At 47.5% G+C, this 25,153-nt stretch overlaps 1 protein-coding gene across 1 annotated transcript in view; it reads right to left on the bottom strand.

Annotated features, from left to right (window-relative positions):
• The window catches only part of LOC143207601 (uncharacterized), a 717,548-nt gene that overhangs the window by 87,827 nt on the left and 604,568 nt on the right, over positions 1 to 25,153 (bottom strand). Inside the window, exon 3 of the mRNA XM_076421273.1 lies at positions 1 to 25,153. This exon is cut by the window's left edge and continues 87,827 nt beyond it; it is cut by the window's right edge and continues 56,837 nt beyond it. The gene's annotated coding sequence lies outside the window, so the exon portion shown is untranslated.

Here is a 25,153-nt window from a genome sequence, read left to right as displayed (position 1 = left end):
CGCCGCTCCGTTTCGCCGGCCAACGAGACGCGTATACGATGCCAAATTCTTCGGCCGATGCCGTCCCCGGTTGCGCACCGGCGTCGTTCGTTAAAAAATATATCGAGGGCCCCGCGATAGCTCCCAGACATTCGTGGAATGTCTCCGAGAAACCGCGTTTCGCTTTACTCGCAAACCGAGACTCGACAGAGCTCCGCGTTCGCGTAGGTGGCGTGATCGAGTTCCGGCATCGACAGGACAATTGTTCGAGGCGTTGCGAACTCAACCAGCCTCGGTTTCACTTTGTTACTACGTGGACGTGCACTAGTTGTTACATATGACCGACCTCTTTGATCATTTTACCATGCAGGAAGTAGTCCACTGTGATACAGTCAACATGATTCCAACACTGATTTAATTGGAAATTTCATTTGAACATTTTGCGTGGTTCCTTTCACATAGCGTAACAAACGAAAACAAAATTTGTAAACTATTACCCACAATATTTTCTACGCCGTTCAGTAAGAGCGTAGACATATTAATACTTCCAATGCAGATTACTATGCCTTAAATATAAACCAATTGAAAATCTATTCGTTAACGAGGATATACAACAAATTTTAGAAACAAATTGAAAGCAGGTCTTCGGGTACTCGAGGTACATATTCTCACAAAATTTTAAAAACCACTCGACTAACATTTTCAAGAAGAAATCTTATTCCACGCTGCGAAAAAACGTGCCCGTGACAGAGAAGGACAAGAGAACAAAAGAATCATACCCGTGAAAAGCAGTTCTGGAAATGAAAAAAGGTGAATAGTTTGCACAGTCGATCGCCGTTCCCGCCGTTCTGAGATCGCGCTCGACGCCCAAGCGCCGATAGTCGTCGAAATAAAAATCGAATATATTTTCGGCGCGGGCGATCCCGGAAAAGTTTCAACGGATTCCGCTCGCAGAGAAAAATATTCGGTCGGGTCGTCGAAATCTCGGGAGCTGATCTTCGCACGGGTCGAGGCGGAGGAAGTCTTCGATCGGTCCGAGTTAGCACGGACGACCGACAATCGCGAACGAGATTCAAAGGGGCTAGACCGGGGCTGGTAGCAGAGTCGAAGGGCTCGCTAATCAGAGATTTAATTGATACCATGGCGAGCACGACCGTCGCACACGAACGAACGCTTACACAGGAGGACGCGACGATCCGCTCGCCCGCTCGCGCGCGCGCGCGTGCAACGAAGACTAACACGATTCCGTCGTATCGTACCGGGCAAAAGGACGGGACCGTAATACATATGTAACACGACAGAAGGTTGGGGCACGGGACGGGGAACCGGCAGGGTGACGGGGGGACGGGGATAAAGCGGGTTACAGGCTACTTAGTCCTGAGCTCTTCATTAGCAACGCTGGCCAATCACTTCTCTTCCTCCTTCTCGTATGCCCTAGCGGTTGTTTCGTTTATTGCGCGCCGGCTCGATCTAAATTGTCATCGGCGACCGTTTCGTAACCCGTGGTCGACGTTTTGCAGAGCACGAGCAAGAAACCGCGAGCCTCCTTCCAGGATTTGGTCCTGCTCGTCGCACAGCTGCTTTTGCAACGAATCTACAATCTTTTGCAACATAACTACAAATATCCTTGACTATTTTCATCGTTTCCGAACCTATGCGTCCTCTGTGCTCATCCTCATCACTGATCGTGACACTATTCTTTGACTAACAAGTCTAAAACCTGTGTAGGAGGGTAAAGGAGTAATTATTCTAATAAATTTTCATTGTATGGAAGGTTTTTAGAATTATGATCTGGCAGCTAAACAACGATGAGGAAAAAAGACAGCGTCCTTTCCTCATCATCGAGTCAGACGTGGCCCAAACATCACCTCCGGGCAACGAACCGACTCCTGCGAAAACATCGACACAAACAAGGAGAAACAGATCGCGTCCTTCTCCTTGTCACCAAGTCAGCTGTTTCGACAGGTTTTCGAACCTAAGCCCGCGAAGACAAAGGTCTCCCGTCTCTCCCCGCGACACCGCGAGCGGGTATATAACATCACGCAACTGTCATCGCGTAACAGATTACCGAGTGTAGAGTTGAAGATTGTAAAACCGTTAAGTACGATCTCTTGAGAAACTATACCAATTTGTATAACAGATTTTATATAGTGACATAATAAAGAACAATAGTCCATATACAGTCTCCGATCATTTCCACAGAACGGCCACGTTTATCCTGAAACCCGAGCGCATAAAAGACTGGATGAAAATCGATTGAACAATCGTACTCAGAATTGGCAACCGTTCCGTAGAGCTTCTCCGAGGCTACTAACGTGCTGCCGGAAAGGCAAACGCAGGTGACACCGCGAACAAGGACGCAACAGAAAAACACAAAGTCCGTGAAACGACTCTTTTAGCAGAACAACCGAAGAGACGCTCCTCGGTACACTTTCCGCTCGTTGATATCGGACGGCGCGAACAAACCCAATGTTATTATATCTGTCGGAAACTGTGCGTTGTATCAGAGGCTTTCAGCTAAAAGACGTGTTCTTTTATTGGAATTGTTTGTCCAACACTTCACAAGCATTGCATCACTACTGTCTTGCTGTGCAGGGGTCTTCTGCAAACAATTTCAAAAGGACAAAGTCTACACTAAAATGAACGAACACTTCCCAGCAGTAAAAATCACAGCGCATTGTAACTTTCAATGGATTTCTAGTAAAAACCAAATTAGCACGCGCAATTCCCTCGTGTTGATTACACATCCGGCATGCACGGTGTCGCGTAATGGCCCCGGCCATTGCTAGCATTCGTCGATTTCGGGATCGTACGAGCCAAACAAGCGATCGGTGCCGTAAAGACAAATACACCCTAATTGTTCACGGCGGAACACAACGCGCCGTTTCCTCGATCCATTTAATTCGAATCGGCGCTCGTTTCCCGCGGTCCGCCCCGAGGAGCCGAACGAACTTCGATTATCTTTAATTTAACGACGCGTACGTGGCGGGCCCGGGTGCCGAATTAGCGGGCCGTTTCGATTATCGATAAACAGCCGCGGTCCGTGGTGAAACCGCCGTGAAACCGCCCCGCACCGATCCGAACCTTAATTTAACCCCGGGAACGATACCGTTCGTTGACTCCGGTTCCGTGGCAACTGGGGTCTGCGAGGGAGTGACGCCACTTACCTGGAAACAAAGGAAAAGCGAAAATTACAGTCAGTTTTGAGACACGGCTGGAAACTACGCTCGAAGGGAGAGAGAGGCGGCCGGACCCGGCGAAACGAGAGAACAGAGGAACATAATTAAATGTATGCTACGGAACCCTCGTTTCCCACCTTTTGTCGGAAACTTTGGACCCTCCTTGTTTTCGTTACTCGAACCCCTTCTACTCGACGTCTCTGGCTTTTCTATTTCTCTGCCTGTTTCATCCCCACTCCCCCACTCTCTCTCTATCTCTCTCTCTATCTCTCTCTTACTCCGTTTTCTACTCGTAATCTCGTGTATTAATATTAATAACGAGCCCGATAGCCTCGGCTGCAGAGTTTTTCACGAATCAGTATGCGCAGCGAATTCACGTGAACGCCGGTAAACAAAAGGCGCCGGCGCTCAAATCGAATCAGCCGGCGGATACTAACGAGGAAGCGTTCCTGATGGCGTGTTTGCCTCGTCTTCCCGGTTTTTCGGGTTGGACGTAGAACGCCGGGATTTATTGCCCTCGTCTTCGAATTCCATCGCGCCCCTCGAATTACCATCGGCTAACATCAAAGCCGACAATTGTTACTTGGAAGATTCGCCGGCAAAATGAAGTATTTTCGTCGGTTTACTGAAATAACGAATCGTTCCGACAGCTCTCCGATTAAATACCAACACTGTGGATTCGTGAAACTATAGATTTTATACTGGTTTCATTTCGCACGGACTCTCGGCGATTTGATGCGAGCGAAACATTCAGAATAAAATGTATCGATGGTGGTTTTTACAAAAATTTTATTTAGTGAAAAATTTAAAACAAACTCTACACAAAGAGAAACGTGTTTCTATTCCACGAAAATATTTCGAATAAACTTTCAAATACGTTTATCATTCATTGTTCGTAACAAAAGATCGAACCGTATAGCGCCGGAAACATTTAAAGATTTATTATCAATAAATACGATCGATAGTTAAAAAAACATGTTTATCATTCTCTTCGCTTCGGCATTTCCCATTCACTTCTCGTACAAATTTTGTTCGAAACTTTCTGTTCATACAGCTTTGCTCGCATGATGGCGGCTGCCTATATAAATATGTTCTCTTATCTGTAATACATATATTGGAAATGAATTTCATATTTTGAGGTAATTTCTAAATATGTACTTACAGTTTACAAACGTCGATACCTCGAGAAAAATGCAAATTTAGTGTAGTATTGCTTGAAAACAAGAGATACAACGGCAAAAGCTTCTCTAAAAATTATCAAAATAGTCTGCGCAGCGTATTCGTCCATTCATGCTGTTGAAACTGCAGTGTTTTTGTGGTCAACGCAACTGAACGTGATATTTAGGATGCCATTCTGTATTTTTGCAGAAATTTATGTGTTTTTCGAATAATACTGGTTTGATGTGAGGAACATCCGGAAATTTTCGTTGTGCGATTTAGGACGGATTGCGTCTGAATTCCCCCCGATTAGCCGAAACAGTAACCCACATAATGCAAATAATTCAATGAGCGGAATCGCTCTTGTAGCATTGCGTTCGCCTCGGTGTAACAGCGCGAGGCTGTATCTACATAATTCCGCAATTATATACGCACACGGCACACCGCGAACAATTCTGTTACCTATGCTCACACCGGCGCGGCGCGCGGCGTAGAGAGTCTCTCGCACAGAGCGATACCCGTCTACGAAGGCAAGCAATCCGACTCTCTTTCCACGGCGTTATCACGTTCTCCTTGCACCCTGCTCTTCGCACCCCCGAGCGTCTTCGGCGACGCGTTAATTTGTTTACGTAATCACCCCACCTATTTCTGTCTCATCCACGTGCTGTTTTCTCATCAATCCGCCGCCGCGCCGCCCCGTCTATTGTATGAAATTCTATTCAGCTCGGAGCGTTCTCTAGCCTCGAACGGGTCCAATTTCATTAACTCGAGACTTCGAAGGATTCACGATGGATGAACGGACGACACCGGAAGCCGCCGCGCCGTGCTCTACCTAAGAAAACCACCTATCCAACCGACACGTTCGTTTCCGGCAAACACAATGCATACGCGCAAAGCAAATCCCTAAATGACTAGACAACAAAAACGAAATTTTCTTTTCTCAATATTTTATTTTCAGTTTCTAAACCCTTTCCGGTCCTTGCATTCAACAAACGAACAGCAGATATTGCATTGTACTTCATAATTTAAACGAGCAAAATAATGATCTCGTTGTTTCAAAATGGAGTCTGTAATTTGTTAATGGATTGACTAACATGCATTTGAATAATTATTAACGTAACTTGCTTCCGGCATATTCGTGATTTCTTCATCTCGATGATCCCTACACATCGCGTCCGGTTTGACGTGTAACGTTTCGATAAATCGCAAAATGAACGATAATTATTCCCGAACGTTACAAATTCACGGTTAACGATATAAATAAGTTGCCGCAAATTGTGCTCGACTTGATACAGTGGACGTATATGTATAGATACATTGAATTAAACGCGGGATTTGTACGTGATTTGATCAATATTAATGAGGTTTAATCAAAATGTGTACAGCAAAGTGTACACGCGCCGCCGCATGAAATTTAATGAAGAAAGTTTCTATAGAGTTGCTAACAAAGTGCTCCGGCCGAGCTCGCAAAATATGTTTCGCGCATCAATTGTACTATCATAATTTATGCGCGCGATAAAACAGGAGGATAAAGCGAGCGTTAATGCTATATTAAATTCCCCGGCGAAATTATTATTGCATCAATTTCCTGTTCCGCGTCGAGTGAATCTGTCGATTATCGTTTTCCAAGACACGACAAACGGGATTTGATTAAAATGGGACTCTCTCGCGACACGATCTCTCATTTCACTCGACCGTCACCGTCACCGTCTCCCCCTTCGTCGTATTTTTATTACATCTACCTGTTCCCGAGCACCGGGAATTATTAAAACTTTTTTAATCGAAACATCGGATTCCATTATTTTCTTGTTTTCTCGCTTTATCAATTACGGAGGATATTTACTGGAGGGGCTGCAGTACGAAAATGCTTATTACGAGAGAGCACAATATTCAAAGAATTGAAGGCAAACTGCGTACCTTAATATTAACTACGTACATACCAGTGATTAAGTTAAGAATTTTGAGTAAGTTGAATTCAATCTTGAAAATTGCATGGCTGTTTTACTTCGAACGAAAACGAAAAATCAATGAGGTAACTTAATTATTGTACATCTACCACTTTCCAGAATAAAAGGAGCGAAATAGAAAGAACGAGAAGGAGCAATATAAAATGACGAATTATTTTAATGGAACTTCACAGGGTGGTCAGAAAACTCTCGACGAGACGAGACTACGTGGAAAAGGGGATAGGTTCGCAGCTGGTAGCGGAGCAATAACGATGTCCTCTTTTTACGACGGGAACCAGCGCGGGTGCGAGCAGATCGCGAGCTCGTAAAACGTCGCGAGCGTGGTTCCAATATTCCGATTACCCGGGTGCCATCCTCTTTTCATCCATTCCGCCGGGATCGGTAAATCTTACGCGCGAACGGTTCGTGTTAGATCGCGAGGGATACGTCGCCGAGTGTATCATAAGCTCGCTTAACGTTTTCAACGGGAGGACTCGCCACGTCCGCGCCCGGTCTCTTCGGAGATCACGTCTGTCTTGGCTGCTCTCCTCACTAGAAATTCTGTCAACGGCGTCGTTAAATTGACCATAAAACGCCCCCGGATTCGGATCAACTTTATGGCACGAGACGATCCTCGCGGTCGGCGAATGTCAACGTTTTAAGCCGGTCCCGACGAGAGACGTTCGACTTCTTCCGATTGATCCCTAGCATGATCCTATGCATTTAATATCACTATTACGTATAGTACGAACGCTTCTCCGTTTTATTCAACTCTCAACCGGCTGCGCGTTTCCCGTGCCACTGTTTTATTATGAAATTTTGCTGTCATTTCGTGGGTTTCGAACTTGCGTCTGTCAGGGTGTGGGTAAGAGATTGATTAATATTCCAGTTAAACCAGAGTAGCGTGTTGCCTCAAGTTTTACGGAAGTCCAATAATCACTTCCCTATTTGTACGATTGTGTTTTACCCACAATCTCACATATTAAACAAATGCGTGAGGCAGCAACACAGTGATAGAGAAATTAAAAAATGTGCAGGATCTAAAGCATGAATGAATTTTCACCCACGGAATAGCGTAGAGCGAATTCATTGACGTAGGATTTGTGGAGATTGTTAATTTGGCGAACGACACGCAGCTCAATGACGCACGGTGTGCATGCAATCTTTTTATGTTATCCCGCGTGTAGCCCTTAGTCATTTCACCTACGTGCGCCGCAATTTTATCTTGATATGTTATTCAATTTCAATAGGGAATGAAGTTGTCACCGGTTGGATTGTAGTCGTGTGTAGCTAAACGTCCACGGCAACACCTACGTGAAGACAGCTTCTGACACGGACAACTTGTAAAACTTGATTTGTGTTTACCGTGATGAACTGGAGTTGAGTGTAATTTACAGACGCTTGGAGGTTGACTCACGGAAAGCCGTATAGGTGGAGCAGAAACTGTACACGAAACTGTTCGCACACCCAGGGTGTATCCTCTAGGTTTCTTCTCGAGAGAGAACTCCATTCAACTAACAGGTTCCTCCTCGGTGTCTCGGTCGACATAAATTAATCGAAAGCGAGTTTGACACCGGTAATCTGGCTACAATGTTCTCCCTGTGATTGTAACGTTTTGTTACTTGGAAAAGGTCAGGGTATTTATATAAATTCCTTAATAATATCGTCGGTGATGCATATAAGTAAATACAGGCGTTGCGCAGTTACTGCCAGACAATGCCATTATCAATCAGTGTTGCTGTCGATCGACTCTAGAAAGACTAAGAGGGAGGAGTAACTTGCCTGTGAGAACATGATCATTTATTTTCGAGTCTCTGTTTAGAAAAGAAAAATAGAAATGACTCTTGAAGATCATTCAAGTGTTTCTTTTGAAATATATTCGCCAGTGAAGAACTTTTCGGAAATATTCCCGACAGAGAAAGTCACATACTTTTAACGTTAAACCATTTTTTGTCGATTGTCCTGTCAACGAAACCTGATACCAATCCAACCCTTTCGGAACAACCTCGCCCCAAACCCGAGGATGAGGATTCCGACTTCGCCGCAATTTATGGCTCGGAATGCCGGCTGTCTTGAAGTAACACGCTCGCGGGCCTTCAACTTCGCTTTCATCGGTGGTGTAATCTAGACGAAGGGACGAAGATTGAATGAAGTTAAACCTGTCGGGTGTCCAACGGGAAACGGAACCAGCCGCTTAAAACTGAGCACGTGTACGATAAACTGGAGGTGTCGCCCGGCGTGTGTATACACGGGGTACGACGACGAGAGGAGGAGAACAGAGGGGAGGAGGAGAAGGAGGAGGAAGAGAGGGAGAGGGGTATCCTTTAGACGTGAGAGAAGAAGGGTGGCAAAAGGAGGAAGGAGAGGAAGGAGACAGAAGTAGGCAGGTGTTTTTGCAGGCCGCCAAGGTGGACGTTGGCGTCGCAGACTCGTTCGGAGGCTGTTAGCATCCTTCGCCACCATCGCCGCGCGCACACCGTGGCCGGCGAACATCCTTGGATCTCCTTAGATCTTCCACCGATCTCCTCTGATCTCCTCACACCTGGTTGCGCCTACCTGCCTAGGCGGTTTGTCCGGCCTGATTCTCTCGCGGCCGGGACTCGCTCTCTTTCTTCCTCTCGTTTCTTTTCGCGTCTCGCCATCGCGTCTCTCGTCTCGTTTCTCGGCTACCTGTCTTCCTCGATCCTCTCTTGACTGCTTTCTCTCCTCCTCCCCTCCTCCTCCTCCTCGTTCTTCCAGGTCGATCGGATCGACGAGAACATTTTTCCCCTCCGCCGGAACGTCCTTGTCTGGCTCGTCGTGCTCTTGTTCCCATTCCCCGTGGTCGTTTGCCGACTCGTCACGCGGAATGGTGCACGGACAGTTTGCAAAATCGACCGTGTTCCCGTACATCTGACCGATCGGTGTTGCGAGACCAAACGTCGATCCGAATCGTTTCGAGAAGACTGGATCGAAAAGGCGTTCCCGGGGACGCGCGGCGAGTCGCGCGAAAGGCGTAGGCGTTCCACGGACAGCGCGACGCGCCATGGGATGAACTCATTCTTTCGTTTCTGCTCACCTTGAACGCCCGGCTCCGATCCCTCCGACACCGACGGAACTCGCGTAATCGTCTCGATTTGCAATTCCACTCGAGGGGGAAATCGATTCTCCCTTTCATCTTCGATTTCACTCGACAATTGGAAACTGTCTTCCCGACCCGCGTTCTGTCATTTTCCTTTCATCCAGTCTCGTGGGAATCCGCTGACTCGCTGTTTATGTTCGCGTAGAATGACCGATGTCTCTGGCCGACCTAGATCGTGTCGAATTTCAGTAAAATATAAGACAATTCTTCGTCTCCCTTGTAGCCAAATAAAATTCTCTACGATAAGTATAAAATCTATATAAAGATTCACAGTCTAATTATGAAGAACTCTATCTATCTATCTATTATACCATCCAGAGTAACGAAATCAATTTGTAAATGCATTAAGATTCTGTATACAAAGTTAAGCAGTCGAATTATCAGATAATAGGATGCGGTTGCTTAAAAATTCGGCAACATTGTCGAAGCGATCGATCATATGAATAGTACGACAGAAATGATAAAACAGGCTTCCGCGCGATAAAAGGTTACCAGCGACTGAACCTCATACATCGATATCGACGGGGCATCCGAGTAATTCATACAATTTGCATTCCTTTTGATTAAAAACCAATCTCTTCCCCTTTTTTCCCATCGACGTTCGGTTGCGTAAGCGAGAATGCGTAAGTGCAGCTCGCCGCGGCGCGCGGCGATGAGATTGCCATCCGTTGCATCATTCTCCGGCGTTCTGATACAAGGATGCGTCCGAAGATAAATTAATTTGCCACGGGTAATAAAGATGGATACTGTTCGGAGGGATAGTGGATCTAGGAATAGACAAATTTTATTGGCAGCCTGTGAATTAGTTGCAATGTGATTGCGAATTGCACGGGCAATTGCAGCGGCTTCCATTTACGGCTTCAATTGAAATTATCGTTCCACGCGTGTGATGCGTATCGCGGATTTTTTGCGGACAACAGTGAGCCGGTATTGGAGAGAGGCCTCTCTATTACGAAGATACCTCAACGATGAGAAGACGATTCTTTGATTACGATGATATTAGGCTTATTACGTCGTGTGTATAGCTGCGAGTAAATCTTCTTCCAATAAAATTTTTCTCGCGCGTCCGAAGCACCCTATAAACTATTTAATGTGATGGACATTGTACCAGACGTGGTACGCGAAAATCGCTTCCCGGATGAATGATGGGTATAACCCTAATCATGCGACTTTCTTAACTCTCGTACAACAAGCTCATCGGACGTAGTACGTAATGCGAAATGTGCAGGAATAATGCTTTCCTCATTTTCACTTTGCACTACAAGTCAACGAATTGAGCTTCATTCATAATTTCACATTTTAACGAAGCACATCTTACGAAGTAGAGAATTAGTTAGTTTCTACACTGAGAAATATTGGTTCTGATGAAAACAGGATTGCAAGGCAATGTTATTAACATTGTCAGGCAAAAATTTTAAGAGGAATGGCCATGGCTGGTCGATATGTATTAATTTGTTCGGATCACGGAATTTACGTAATGGTATATTAAAAACGAACTTGAAGTAGAACGCTCGATTCTGTTTAAAAACGATCAGACATACAGTTAGAGAGCTCCGATACATCGGATACTTCGTTAGAATGAAAATTGTAATATAGAAGCTAAATTGTTTCAAGTGCAGGGTACTGAACGAATCGCGGAAATTCCACCTCGCAACGAGTGAACTCGAAACCGTCTCGTCGCCTGCAGTCAAATTCGAAACCAATTAAGGCAGGATCGTCAGGATCCGTGCGAGGGGGTCAATAGAAGGTTGCTAAATCCGGAAAACCCGCATGAGCGGGCAGGAAGTTCACCGGTGCCGGTGGCTCGATTTTTCAACCGGGATTTTGCGAACTTACTTACAATCGCGAGCGGATGCGCGCGCGCGCGCGGGGGCACGGACGTGCGACAACGAACGAGCAAGCAGGAGCGTGTACAGGCTCGCGTGCAGCCGTGATAACGGGGCTGCCGATGAAAAAACTAAACCAGTGATTGCCATTCGCGCGAACCGTCGCCGGAAAGTTCGGCAACAGTTTTTAATTGCGACGCGTCGACTTGGACTGCGATCCGAGCCCCGGTTGCAGCCGCTCATCGTTTCGGCCGCGCGAATTTTTTTTTTTCTCGCTCTCGTGCGCGTTGTCGTGATATACCAAGCTGGCTGCCGTATTTTTCACGACTGCATGGAGACGTCGGCGCGCAAAAACGAGAAGAAAAAAGCGCCGCCGGAACACCCCTAACAATCAGAACCGTCGAAACGATTGATGAATGAATCCATACGGGCGGTGACGGCGGCGGCGCGGCGCGGCGCGGACTGTACCCGTTGTTTTTGCGAGTTTATAGTTTTCCACGTACGGTTTCCGAACCATCCGCATGTTATCGAGCTTCCACCGCGCCGATCACCCGCTCCCGCCCACGTTTGCTTCGCTTTTCCCCCTCGATGCAAGAAAATTGAAATCGCGAGATCGCCCGCGATACCGGACGCGAAAGATTTAATACGGAGATCGACCCCGATCCAATCGAACATCGAGCTGCGAGGCGCCGCCGTCGATCTCGCTTATAATAGGCCGCGCTATCGATCGCAACTCTCTCATAGTCAAAACTGTGAGAAAATTCTTGGATATCGTCTATTCAAGGCGACTAAATCCCACGGATTTCGAAATATCCATTTCTACCTGATTTTCCAGCAGGTTGTATCGCAACGGAATTTTCCTGTAGGAAATATTTTCTATAAACAGATTTTTCTATCAGTACTATCCGTACACGATTGGATTAGATTGCTTTCGGAGGGTTAAAGACATCGGAAGGGAAAGCATTATTTCGTTTGATCTTTTAATTCAGTTACGTGCGTGCACACTGCGCTATTAGCTACTGGATCATTCATCATTCACGTTCCAATATTTTCACGTAACTCCTTTAATCTTCAGCTTCTCGGGCGCAGGTTTGCAAGATCCAATTTTTCACGGATTAAAATTGCTCTTGTATAATGGATGATGCGTTCGATCAGGATTCCCTTTCGAACGGCGCGCGGCGGGGAATAAGTTTAGTGAATTCAGCGAACCAGAGGTTCCGAAGGTAAAATCGTTCCGGATAAACGCGGGCGCTCTCTCTGGCACGGACCGATCTTTTTCCATCACGTGTGCGATCGGGCCGATCTCGTGCCGCGACGTCAGTGTAAAAACTCGTCATTCAGGCGCAATAAATTACAGCAATTACCATACGCAGTGTAACGTACCTCGCGTGGAAGCCGATCCAAGGCTCGTGAGAAAATAATACAAGAATTTGCGCAAGGTGATCGAGTAGCATGTCTCTTGAGCGCCCGCATACGTGCCTGCTGGCGGTCTAAGAATTTTCTCATAGCTTCGCCGACCCTGCCCGCCGAGATTAGCTTCTTCTGACATTATCCCCGATACCTCGATTATCGACAAGGACGCTAAATACGTTCAGGCTCCTGTCGATCGCTGTTTCCCAACGATGCGCCTCCATTATCCATGTATTATCGATCCAGGTAACAACGCCTTCGTTAATACCGGCGAGAAGAAAAAAGGATCCTCAGCCAATATCGAAGCCACTTTTTAACTCCTAGCAAAACTATACAGCGCGGGTGGCTTTCTCATAAAAATTCTCCGTGGAATATTGAATAAAATTGTTTTCCGGTCCTCGTAATTGACGTTGAAGAATTACTCTCTGGCCGGGAAAGACATTATTTTCCGAAGAGGATAACAAAGAATTGATGATCAAGTGTCAACCCTTCGCTTTTGGTGCTGTATAGTGTGCCTGCAGAAACCGGAGCGTCCATCGACCTACAAATTTCCTCCGATCCAGAATGTTTTACAGACAAGAAATAATGAAATTGAGCGACTTTACTTTTATCACTCTAGATTTTAATGATTTGTCAAAGGTATACAAAATTAGTGGTCTGTATGATATTTCTATAAAACGATACGTTGCATTTAATAAAATATTATGTAGACTGTTATCGAAACAAATGCTGGTAACAAACTTGTACAATTTCTCGAGATTCGAGCGATTTTTCGGGTTTCAATGAGAGGAGGCGAAGGGGGGCAAGAGGCAGAAGATCGAGTAGCTCGACGACGACAGTCAGGTGCTGAAAAATGACTGTCGTCCCCAGGGATAATAATCGTGATCCGTCGTTGTGTTCGAAGCGGTGGTAATAATAAACCGTATGAAAAATAAAGAATGTTAAGGGGGAGGAGAAAGCGGGAGAGAGAGAGGGAGAGAGAGAGAGAGGCTGTGCGAGGACGCCGACGTCCCGAGGCAAAGAAAATTGCTCTGTGGCGAACCAGCAAATTAGAATGATTTTTGCCGGTCGGCCGCGTCCGCTTCTGACCGCCTGGCTTGCCTCGCGCCGTGTCGCGTCAGCGTCGCCGCGAAGTTGCTTGTTCTTGGGAAGAAATGACAAACGACGTGACGCGAATAAGAGCGATCGCTCTGGCCGTGGATCATGCGAGAGAGGTATTTTGGCCCTCGATATCCCTGTGTGTACACGGATATAAGCGAACGCGTTCATTGAACACGGGTCAACCTCGGCAAACCGGCCCCCTCTTTTTGTTGAGTTTCTAATTAACGCGTCGCTGCGTCGCGTCGCGTCGTTTCTTCGGACGGCCACTCGTCGGCAAACATGGTTTACCCTCGCCTCGGCGTGATCATTGGAAGATTAAACTCAATAATGCTTTGTCTTACGACTAATAAGCTCCTTCGAAGTCGCCGGGACCTTCGGACCCGACCACGATCACGAAATTATGTGGCACATGTGACAGGTTAAACATGGGGAGACAGGTTTCTTTGCTCAAGCATTTATACGTTGATCTGTTTAGATTGCGGCACGCTTTTTCGTCGACCCGAGTTCAATGCTGTCTTTGCAGAGTAGCGAGAAATACATGCAAGATTATCGTACCAAGTGCTCAACAAAATTACACAACCCCCTAATTATATTACTCAACTCGCCCAGAACGAGTAGCTGCAATGCCTAAGGACCTACAAATGCCACATACATTTTGCATTTCTATATCATAATTAAGTTCTAGTAGATGGGATCTGCTTTCCTCGGAGTATGACAGCTTCCGAAGGTCCACCTGGACATCTCGCGCGGGCTGATCGGGGTTATTAAACAAAAAGACCGTCTCCTCGGCCGCTAAGGGCCGGCGAACAATGGCATATTGCATAACGGATCGCTCGGTCATTGAACGAGGTTCCGTGAAGCAAATGCGCTGTCCATGACAAAGACCAGGCAGGGGTAAAAAGCCTGTACGCCGCGTTTCCATCTCCGCGTGTTCCTGAACGAGCTAGGGCCGGGCCATTTGCAATTTTTTTTCCTCCCTTCTCCCCGACGCAGCCGCGTTTTCACGGGGAACGATGGAAGCGTGCGCCAGCGACAAAGGGGGATAGAGGAATGACACGGTACCGCGAGAGGCACCGGTCGAGTTATTTTCACCGGTCCAAAGTGGAGTAACAGTGGCAGCATCTCCCTTCCCAGTGTCTCCGCGGACTCTTTTTCTATTCGCTGTATCCAGGCCTCTGCTGGACGGGGAAATTCAAAGCGGTGTATATTTTTAGCGCGAGACGACGAGCCCATTAGGCGCCACCATCGCCGCGTGTCAACGGTTCAATCCTTCGGAATCAAAGCCGGGGATGACTGCTCGGCCGAGTCCCGATCTCGTTTTTATCATTCGCTACGGCGCGGCGATAACCCACGGGCTTGCCTATCCGGCGCGGCGGTTTGCCGACTTAAACCATGGCGACCCCACGGCGATCTTTCACGCTGAAAACCGTGCTGCGACACACGCGACGCTTCTCTTCTCCCGTGGTCCCTTTAACCCGATGCTTTTCCGTACGCCTTGGCACGGCTTCTAACGCTTCCATCAAGACGAATTGAACCGCAACTTCCCCACACCCTCGCGAACGGCTCCTACCCCCAGAGCACGGGGACGCGGAATCTGGTCGTTTTCATTCGCCGCTTACATGGCACACCGACCGCAGTTTAAATTACGGCGCCCTGTCAAGAGTCGTTGCGAACGCCAGACCACAGAACCGCCGAGGATTACATGCATGAAACGTTTACTTTGAGTCAGAAAGAGACCCGGGTCCTGGTAATCGTGTTTTCGGAGATCACCTGCTGGATTTTGTTCGCATTCGTCCGGGAGACGGCGCTCCATTGTTCGTGCAAGTGTCTTATGTGTGTGTGGTTCTCTTCTTACCTTTCCAATCCCACTCGTCCATTTAATTATCCTATTCTCATCCATCGAATTAGAACCCCTTATCTACGTGTTTATCCTCATCTATCAAACCCAAATCGTCTCTCCAACTGTTCCATTCTCACATACCAAGTCCGAATCTCTTTCAAACATCCCATCCTCACCCACCAGCTCTTCAAATCACCTATTCAACCGTCCTCCCTTCTTCCACCCGACCTATTCTCCTACACCAAATAAGAATCACTTATAGAAAGTAGCCGAGTAGAATCCGATCCGGGCAATTTGTCGAAAACCTGCCTCTCGGTCGTGGAAACGGCGTGCCAGGTGTTGTGTTCGGTTTCGCGAAGTGACTCATTCTGTGCGTCTCGGCCCGAGTGGCATGGCTTCTAAATAGGAAGGTAAACAGACATTGTGTTCCCGGTCGAAGCGTGGCTCTTTCTTCTTGTCGCCGTGCTTGTCGGCCGACGACCAGCCCGTACATCGTGGACCGAGTACATTAGCAACCACAACACCGGGGCCGGCAGGGTCGTGAAGAAGGGTCGGCCGTAGGAACGAGACCGCCGCGCCGCGGACGCTTTGACAGCTGTTGGCTCGCCTTTGCCTCGGATGCCTACCGCTTTCTCTCTCCCCGGCATAGACAAGAAACACGATGGACCACTATATACCGGACCCGTGGATTCTCGCTTCCAGTCGTCGTTCCTCGGCCCACTTCAAACGTCCTATCCATTTTAGTCCGCGTTACACGGTCCCTCTGCTACTCCTTTTCAGAAGTATGTACGCTCGTCGAAACACGCTGTTGCCTTCCCTCCAGAGTAAGCTTACCGTGCTCTCGCCTCGCGTCGCTCGAGCGTGCAGCGTCGAAATGCTTTCGCCGGTAGTCCAACTCCATCCGAACGCCGAGATCTAGAGATCAATTGCGGGGATGTCCGGGGGAGAGCTCTCTGCTATCGACGTGTGTAGGTACGAGCGCCGTGATAAAATTAGCAACGATTTCTTATCTTCAACAGCTGTGAAATTGTTTCGATTGTGCCCGCTCTATTCTCGGTCCACTTTCATCCGGCCTGATAGCTCTTATCAGTTCGTACATTGACGGCGTGTAAAACCACGCCGAGGAGAAACCCGTAAGAAAGACAAATGACTCGTGCGATCCAAATCGAACTCAAACCGGCAAACGTGCTCGCCGAGATACTATCACCGGGACGATCCTCCGGCGCTTATGATACATCACAGTCGAACTACTTTCACCGGTCGTGAAACAGCGGTTCCCTTCATGACCGTACGTTATCACGGCGGAAACCTTTTTTCCTTCCCCGTGGCACTCTAATTGATCGATCCCCAAGAACAGTCGAGCAAGTGAAAGCCCCCGAGATGCGGCTCGCTCGGTTTTCACGATCGGTCTTCAGCTTCGGGCCCCGGCCTATTAATATGCTTTGACGGCTCGCATGACTCAGTGATCTAGGCGCGTAGCGTGCACGTCCCTCGCGGAATCGGGGCTAGGTGTGTTTGGCATTCTTACCGGTGGGCAGATCTCGCATGGGCCTAACTAGACGCTGACTGTCGAGACCGGGTGGCAGCGCTTGTTGCGACGCAGCGCGCCGGCGGACGATTGTCTGCGCGAAACGAGTTTCGCAAGTCCGCCGTGGGTGACGTCATTTGGGACAACGCGCGCATAGCATGCACTCCTGGCACAGATTCTGCACGGTCGGCCTGCCCAGAGACAATGGAGGACTGCCGCTTCCGTCAATGTGTCACGCCGCTATCGGCGAACGATCGCTGGACACCAGGGGAACTCGCGAATCCGTGCTATTCACGACATACTCCCTCGATTATCGTAAATGCATAAAAATTCGCAATCTGTGTATCACCGAGCCAGCATGGAACCAAATAATAAACTACGAAAATGAAGATCGATCATGAAACCAATCCACTTTTATCTCCACTGCAGATATACACTCCGCGACAAGACGATTAGACACCTCTAGATTTCTAATGTTTCTCAATACTAGTGATGTGTACAAAGATTTTGTATATAGTTCTGTATAGAGTATCCTCTGTGTCTCAGAAGTTCTATCAGTTTACATGAAAAACCGGTGCTGACTTTATAAAAAAACGTATTTTTCAACATTAAACAAATATTGTGATGTTATTCTAAAGGATATTGAATTGTTCTTTGCAGCAAAAGATTCTGTAGACTTTCCCGGATACGGTGATATCCAATATTAATACACTGTGAATGTTTAAACATGTTTAAACAATCATTAAAGACGGAGAGACAACACTTTGCACCAATTTTTGAGGATATGTGGAGGTCTAGCGGAAAATCGAACAAGATCACCCGATAGATCAGGCTTTTATCTCGAGAATTCACTCTCTGAAGTTTGCAACTTTGACGTTTCTTTCGAACCACAAAGCAAAATATTTTCGCCCGACATGAGTTGGCCAATTGATGTTGAGACCGCGCTAGTGGTGAGCGCCACTGGTGGCCACTTATGCCGGGCGAAGATATTTTGTTTTGTGGTTCGAAAAAAAAGTCATAGGTGCAAACTTCAAAGAGTGATTTCTCAAGATAAAAGCCTGCTGTATCGGGTGATATAGTTCGATTTTCCGCTGGACCCTTATTTTTTGAGATAAATTCAAAAATATCCTCAAAAATTGGTGCAAAGTGGTGTCTCTCCGTCTTTAATGATTGTTTAAACACGTTTAAACATTCATAATGTATTAATATTGGATATATATGATAGTATGTTACTAAACAGAGGATACTCTATACAGATCTATGTATATACAAAATCTTTGTACACATCATCGGCATTGAGAAACATTAGAAATCTAGAGGTGTCTTATCGTTTTATCGCGGAGTGTAATCCTACAGCGAACTATCTCAATCAGTCGAAACGACAGTGACGCGAGTGTATCCCATCGCAAAACGTGGATAGTTTCTACATGCATCGCGTCACGGTCAAAAGGGCGCGTATGGAACAGAGACGTGCGGTAAAAATAGTATAAGACAGACGGGGAGTTTTCAATTACAAATCCGGTCGTTGAAACGCGTCTTATCAGCGTGCGCGGTTTGATCGACACTGACAAAGCACGCGATAAGGAGAAAGCGTGAAAGCCGGGGCAAAAAGCGCAGCAAAAAAACCGAGAGCGGATTTTGTGCGCCGGTCTATCGCATGGTTTTCGACAAAGACACAAAACGATTACGAATCTGACAGGGACATAAAGCTACTAATACATTCCTCCCCGAACTGTCACTGCAGACGCTTTTTACGCTCGGCTCGGCACGGTCCGTATTTTCCCGTTGCTTGTCTGTCCGCGGCGACGCATTTAAAAACTGAAGGCTAAAAGACAAGCAAAGCGTCAAACACGCGGGACGGGGACGACAACGCTCGCTGGGGAAAAAGGGAAGCGTCGAACGTTCCGGCGACGTGTGCAACGAACGGACGCTCTTCGGCTCGTTCGAGCGCACGTGAACAAGCGCGACGCGATCCACTTTGAGATGAGGGAAAATATCTAATAACGGAAAAATGAGAATGGAGGAGAGAAAGCCGGTAGGTGACACGGGGCGCAGCATGTGTCTCGCGTCGTGTTACCAAACGGTTTCCCAGATTTCACTTCGTTCTCCCGTTGCAATTTGATCCCGACGCCTTAATGAGAAAGACCAAGCCCCGTCGATCGTAACCGAGCGAATCGAAACTTTTACGTAAACAAATCGTTAAGACAGAAAAGAAAACAGGAGAACAGAGAGACGAGAAGAAAGAAAATCGCCTCGGGCGACAACCGTACTCTCGTCGGTAAATTCGATTTTTGGTAGCATCGAGTGTAACGTTGATCTGGGGGATCGGGACGGACTGTAATTTGCACCACAAGAGTATAATTTGTAGGGTGAAAGAAACACGGTTGGTATCGTATTGTCGATTCAGTCGTTTATAGCTCGAAGCGTGAAGTTCGTACAAGCTTATGTTTCCAGTTCCGTGGACGGTGTTTATAAATAACATTGCCCGAAAGTCGTAATAGTTGGATACAGTACCTTTGATGGCAGTAGACTACGGGGTATTGAGTGTAACCGTTCGAACAGCGTTTTTTTCTCGATTTCTTTTCATGGCGATCGGAAATAAGAAGAATTATCTCAAGAGTCGCGAACGTGGCCCCAGCGCACGATAACATATGTTAATACGCGGCGCACGCACGGCTATGTGTAGGTTTCGGCACGATGTAACGTAGTTTTCAATCGATGTACACGGCAAAGCGGTAGTAAGCCACACAATGGCAGCTTTACGTAATCGGTGTACGTAAGCTACCACGCTTCCACGTTCAGCTGGGATTCAATTATGCTCTCCTGCTTGTTCCTTGTCCTCTAGCTGCGCGGTTGCTCGTTCCTCTCGTCGATTCAAACGACAATAACCCGAGCCATTGGCGAGTGTTATGGCCAACATGAAATAATACCACGACCGATGTTTGCCGTTTGCATTCCGAGTGAAAGAGTCCTTCTGAAAAGAACTGCGGCAATACTGACGACCGGGGTATGCAAATTATTATCTGAATGCATTCGAACCGAAGACTCTCAAGGATTTCCAAGGTTCTCCAAGGATTCCCAACGAGATTCCCAACGATTTCCAAATATCCAAACATCCCCGGAGACCTGAAAGAGTTCGGAAGAACTTTCAGGAGAACTCGGAATCCTTGGAATGTCCTGACGATGCTAATTTGGAATTCTTGAAAACCTTGAGAATGTGAAAGTCTTAAAGACTTCCGCCGTGTGGAACAACTAGAGAGAAATTGACAAATATTGCCAAATGAGTTCAATTTATATCGTTCGCCAACCGGATTGCGCATGATCGTAGATCGATTTCACAGATACCTTGACAGAGCGCTGGCCTCGAAAATTTCAATTACTCGAGGAAGCAATGATCGATCGTTACTGGTCGTTATGTAATTTACTAAGATTTCTCGTATACGCGATCGAAGTTAGAATGCAAATTCCTACCTCGAATAATTGCTGAAATTCATTCGTAACATTATAACTACAACGTTGTAGTACGTCTTTGAACAGATGACAGCCCGGAAATCATTTCAGTCCTAAAACAGTCTATTAGAAACTCGACAAGATCAATCTACGTACAATTCCGAAACTCCGCCACGGTCTGTTGAGTCACATTCGCTGCGAACGAAATCACGGCTAACGAAATTACCGGGAAATTTACTTACAGCTCCCTCGCAGCGCCACGGTGGCTCTTATGCGACACTCGATACGCACTTTGTACATCGAATTAGGGGAGGGCGCGGGATCGATATGAACACGTGCCATCGGTCAACACCGCGCGAAAGTACACGGCACACCCAAAAGGAAGTCCTAGAAGAGCGGACACGGTCTTATTCCGTACGTGTACTTGAATTTAGCCAAGGACTTAGTGGCCGGATCGATGACTATTGACGCAATCAAGCTACCAGCATGATCCTCCACACACCCTGCGTTCTCCACTCTACTACCCATATGTGATTTTTTTCTCTTAATTCCCACAAGCACGGTGAACCGGCGCGCATGACGAGGACACACGAAAACGATGATAGGGGGATAGAAGAGAGGAGAGACGGGGCCAAGGGGAGGATTCGTTTGGGGGATTGACGACACACAGGAGATCGAACCGAGGGACTCGTTCTTCGCGCTATTATTTATCCGAGCTGTCGACCGTCCAATCAGTCATGCCGACATATGCTTAAGTAAGATTACATTTCTACTAATGTCTGTGAACCTACCGCGTCTATGTCGGCTAATACGCGGGAATGAGGGGGGTCCGCGGGAAATCGAATAGAAAACTGTGCAACGGGGAAGGGTGAAGGTACGACAACGCACTGAATGATATATCGTACCTCTGCGCGCGGGGTGGTTGAAAACTTTTTTTCTCTGCAGCTACCTAATGGCCACCCTCTCGGCAGATTACGCTCGGCTTCGCCCAAATGGGACGTCTCTTGTAAAAGATTAGTGGCTTATCGTGGAGTATTAATGTAATATTGTAATGCACCGTGAAACACGCATAATACACAGCCCCTCCCTGCGCCGCGGTGGGGCCGATGCTCTTTGTAAGGGGGTATGTTAAATAATGCTGGCCTGCGATCTTCGGCAATATGGAACTCTTCTGGGCGGAGTTTCGCTTGGTTCGTTACACTCTGGAGCGCGTCGAATTAAATGGGAGATTGATTCGCCCGGTGGTTTGATCAACTGCTCCGTTTTTTCAAGGTGATTTTTCAATTAGACAACCGCAGGAGAACATTACCGGTATGTTTTTAGCATCGTATCGACACCGTGGATCTCGTGTAGTTCAATAGCAACGGACCCAACACCCACGAGCGCCGGTCACTACGGCCGGCTACGGTCAAGAGAAAGCTATGCGGGCACGTTGCAACAATGTTGCGCCGCTGCTCCATTACTCAGAGAAATCCAACCGCGACTCTCGGGGCGACACTGCGTGGAGAACGCGATAAAACGTGGTTGGAAACGGTGACAGGCGACGCGGCGGCTCCGGAACCATACATCTTCCCCGGGGAGAAAACACGTAAAATTGTTTGGGTCCGCGCGACTCAAAGCAACGCGACGCGGCGCGGTGCAGCGGGATGTTTGATGTGCGAATCGGAGCACGTGTCAACCCCGAAGTGGGTCGGTGCACCTGGTGCTTGCACCTCCGGCCCGGGTCACAATAGGCTGCTAATAAATTTGGGACGGGGGTAGAGGAGGTTTATGGGCGACAGTGGGCCCTTTCTCACGCGCCGGCCGATCGTACGCATTGTCGATGCACCGTGCGCGATTGTATCGCCGTCGGCGCGCGGTACGCTCCTTGCAGGGAATTCTCGTTCGGGTCAGTGATCCGCGACTAAACGGAAATAGACGCACAATGTAGCGCGGAACGCGCGATTTTCTGTCCTGATCCCAACGACGCGACGCCGCGCCGCTGCTGGCGAACGGTTTTCCGCGAACACGATCGCGAGCGTGATCCTTTTCGCGCGATGCTCGCCGTGACATTTGTCAGTGTTCGTCAATTACGAAGCGTCGTTTATAACGGGCCGACGGTTAATCGAGAGATAAGCACTCAAAAGGAAGTGGCCACGTGACTATCCTTTCCCAATCGTTGAGCGATGATCGCTCGACCCGATAAGGGAAAGTTCACTTGTCCGTGGGTATGAAAGACAGACGATCAACCGAGTCGATAGGCGGCCGCAGGAACGCCGGCTACGGGTATGCACATTATCGGGTTGCTAACATTCTTTTCCGTCGCGGAAACGCCGGTATAAGAACGACTATCGTGGCGCAATGATGGGACGAGGACTCGAACGATGCTCCGAGGACCCCTGCGAATGACATCATTCCATTGCGTAATTCGCTTGCGGAACTACCAGCCTACGCCGATGGAGGAGAGACCTACTGACTTCTCGGAACTCTCAATATTTACTAATTTCAACAATCATCAGTGGCACGTATACTGGCTATAGCATCTCCAAGTTGCCTGGCTAGATAAGCACATTAATCTTCGCCGATACAATGTGCTAACACTGCTCCAGAATTATCAAAGGATCAGCACATGCTAGGCGCTTGATCAATCCTCACACAGTAACTTGCTACGTATGTACATGCAAGAGCTCTTACATGATACGACATGAATGCTTCAACACGATGTAAAATTGATTTAGAAGCTTATGTTCTACAAGTACTTGATGCATACTCGATTCATTCATTGTAAAGCCCCAAATCAATACATATTAACCCTTGCCACTTCGAGCATTTTTCTGTGCGAAAATCTTGAAAACCAAAAGTTTGATTCAGAATAGAAATTGAAAATGTTCGGAAATTCGTGAACGAATTACGCCACATCGACAAAGAGCAACAACTCAGGAAGTGAACACAATAAGCCCAGGGAACAGTGTACATTCTCTAACCAGCAAGACAAGGAAGAACCTTGAGTTTCACGCTACAATTGAACAATTGACAGTGTGTTAAAACGCGCAACTCACGGAGACGATAAATCGGGGAAGGACATCCTGGCGGGGTGCTAATACGGAACAAAGACATCAGCAGTATTTCAAAACGCAAACGCGGAAGATTTAACGTTTAATTCGCACCTCGCAATCCCCTCGTAACTCCCATTCCCGGCCGGATCGAACACCGTCTGCCCTTTGCCACGGAGCCATCAGCGCGATCTCCTATCGCGCGCAACAAGCTCGAAAGCTCCGGTCCCCTGGCGCGTTAAGTGTTCCATAAAACTCGCAGTTCACAGCCCCGTTCGCACCTACGCGCAACGAAATTCCGAGCGAGGAATAACCTGCGCCGGGGCAGATAACGCGGTATTGTTGCTCCGCTCGCAGCACGTGTAAACAATAAAGCGGATACGCTTCGCAACCGGGATAGGGAGTGCGTTCCGCGCGACCCTCTTCGCCAGGGGTCACTATCGCCGGAACGCGTCGATGCATCGACGCCCGTCCAAGTCCCATGGGGAAGCGTGTTTAGAACCAGCTAAGTGCATGGGACGATGCACCAGGTTCATTGTTAACCTCTTGCACCGCGACTTTCTTTGCTTCGATAATGATCGAAACTTTTTTCGTTCGGTATCTCCTGGAGGAAAATTCATCCTCGAATTTATATATTGAATTTTGAGTTCTAAACTTCTTCATCCGAGCACAAATCGCAAAAAAGATTGTACAATATCCAAATAAACGCAGTTTCGTCCATAAAATATAGGAATGATCGCACTGATTAGAAACAAATGACACACCGAATGCGGGGAATATGGAAGAATCGTGTTCCCGGTGAGCATCGTCGTATGTAGGCCGTTTTACGACGAGTTGCGTCGGGCCAGGGCTCTTTAGCGTCGGAAAAAACGCCGCTAAATCTTGAGGAAATTACGAGGCGGCCTATCGCGATCCTTATCGCCGTAATATCTTGTGATCGACGGCTGGCCACGCGTCCCTTGTTCGGGAACCTCTCATCGCGACCGATTAGCGAGAATACAGGGACGCGATCGCGAGATCCTGCCCCGATACCACGCTAATGTAGGGATACTGCTGACGCTTCGACTCGCGATTGAGCAATTTCGCGTTCGTTACGGGTCTTTACCGACCCTGCGCTTTATCCAATTCGTCACGAAAATATTAGAATTATGGTTGAGTCCTCTTCGTCCGGTTTACGGATCTTTCTTGGAGACTTCTTTCCAGGAATCGACATGCAGCTGGTTTACCAAGACTCCTTTCGGTCCTTTTCGAAGATTCAATCCTCGGACAGGTGATGTACAAGCGATTCAATCACTGGACAGGTTTATGAGCAGAAGGTATGGAGTGTGAATGCAGAAAGTAATTGCAGGAATAACTTGAAAGAGGCTCTTTAGCGTAGGCGTTTCTACCTTGGTTTTTCTTGGGTCAGTTATCGAGAAATCGGAGAACAGTGAAGTGTACTCAAATTAATGTTCGTGGGTTCGTAAAGTCTGCGAGAGGAAACAATGTAGCGATAGAAAGCGTGAAATCGGCTTTAACACCTCTCGCGTTTCTAGGGTTTGTAGTGTTCTTATGCAAATCGAAGTTTGCGGTGTGTCGAGGTT

Source organism: Lasioglossum baleicum, chromosome 3 (genome assembly GCF_051020765.1).
Source record: "Lasioglossum baleicum chromosome 3, iyLasBale1, whole genome shotgun sequence".
NCBI classification, from domain to species: domain Eukaryota; kingdom Metazoa; phylum Arthropoda; class Insecta; order Hymenoptera; family Halictidae; genus Lasioglossum; species Lasioglossum baleicum.
This window is presented reverse-complemented; position numbering and strand designations above follow the sequence as displayed.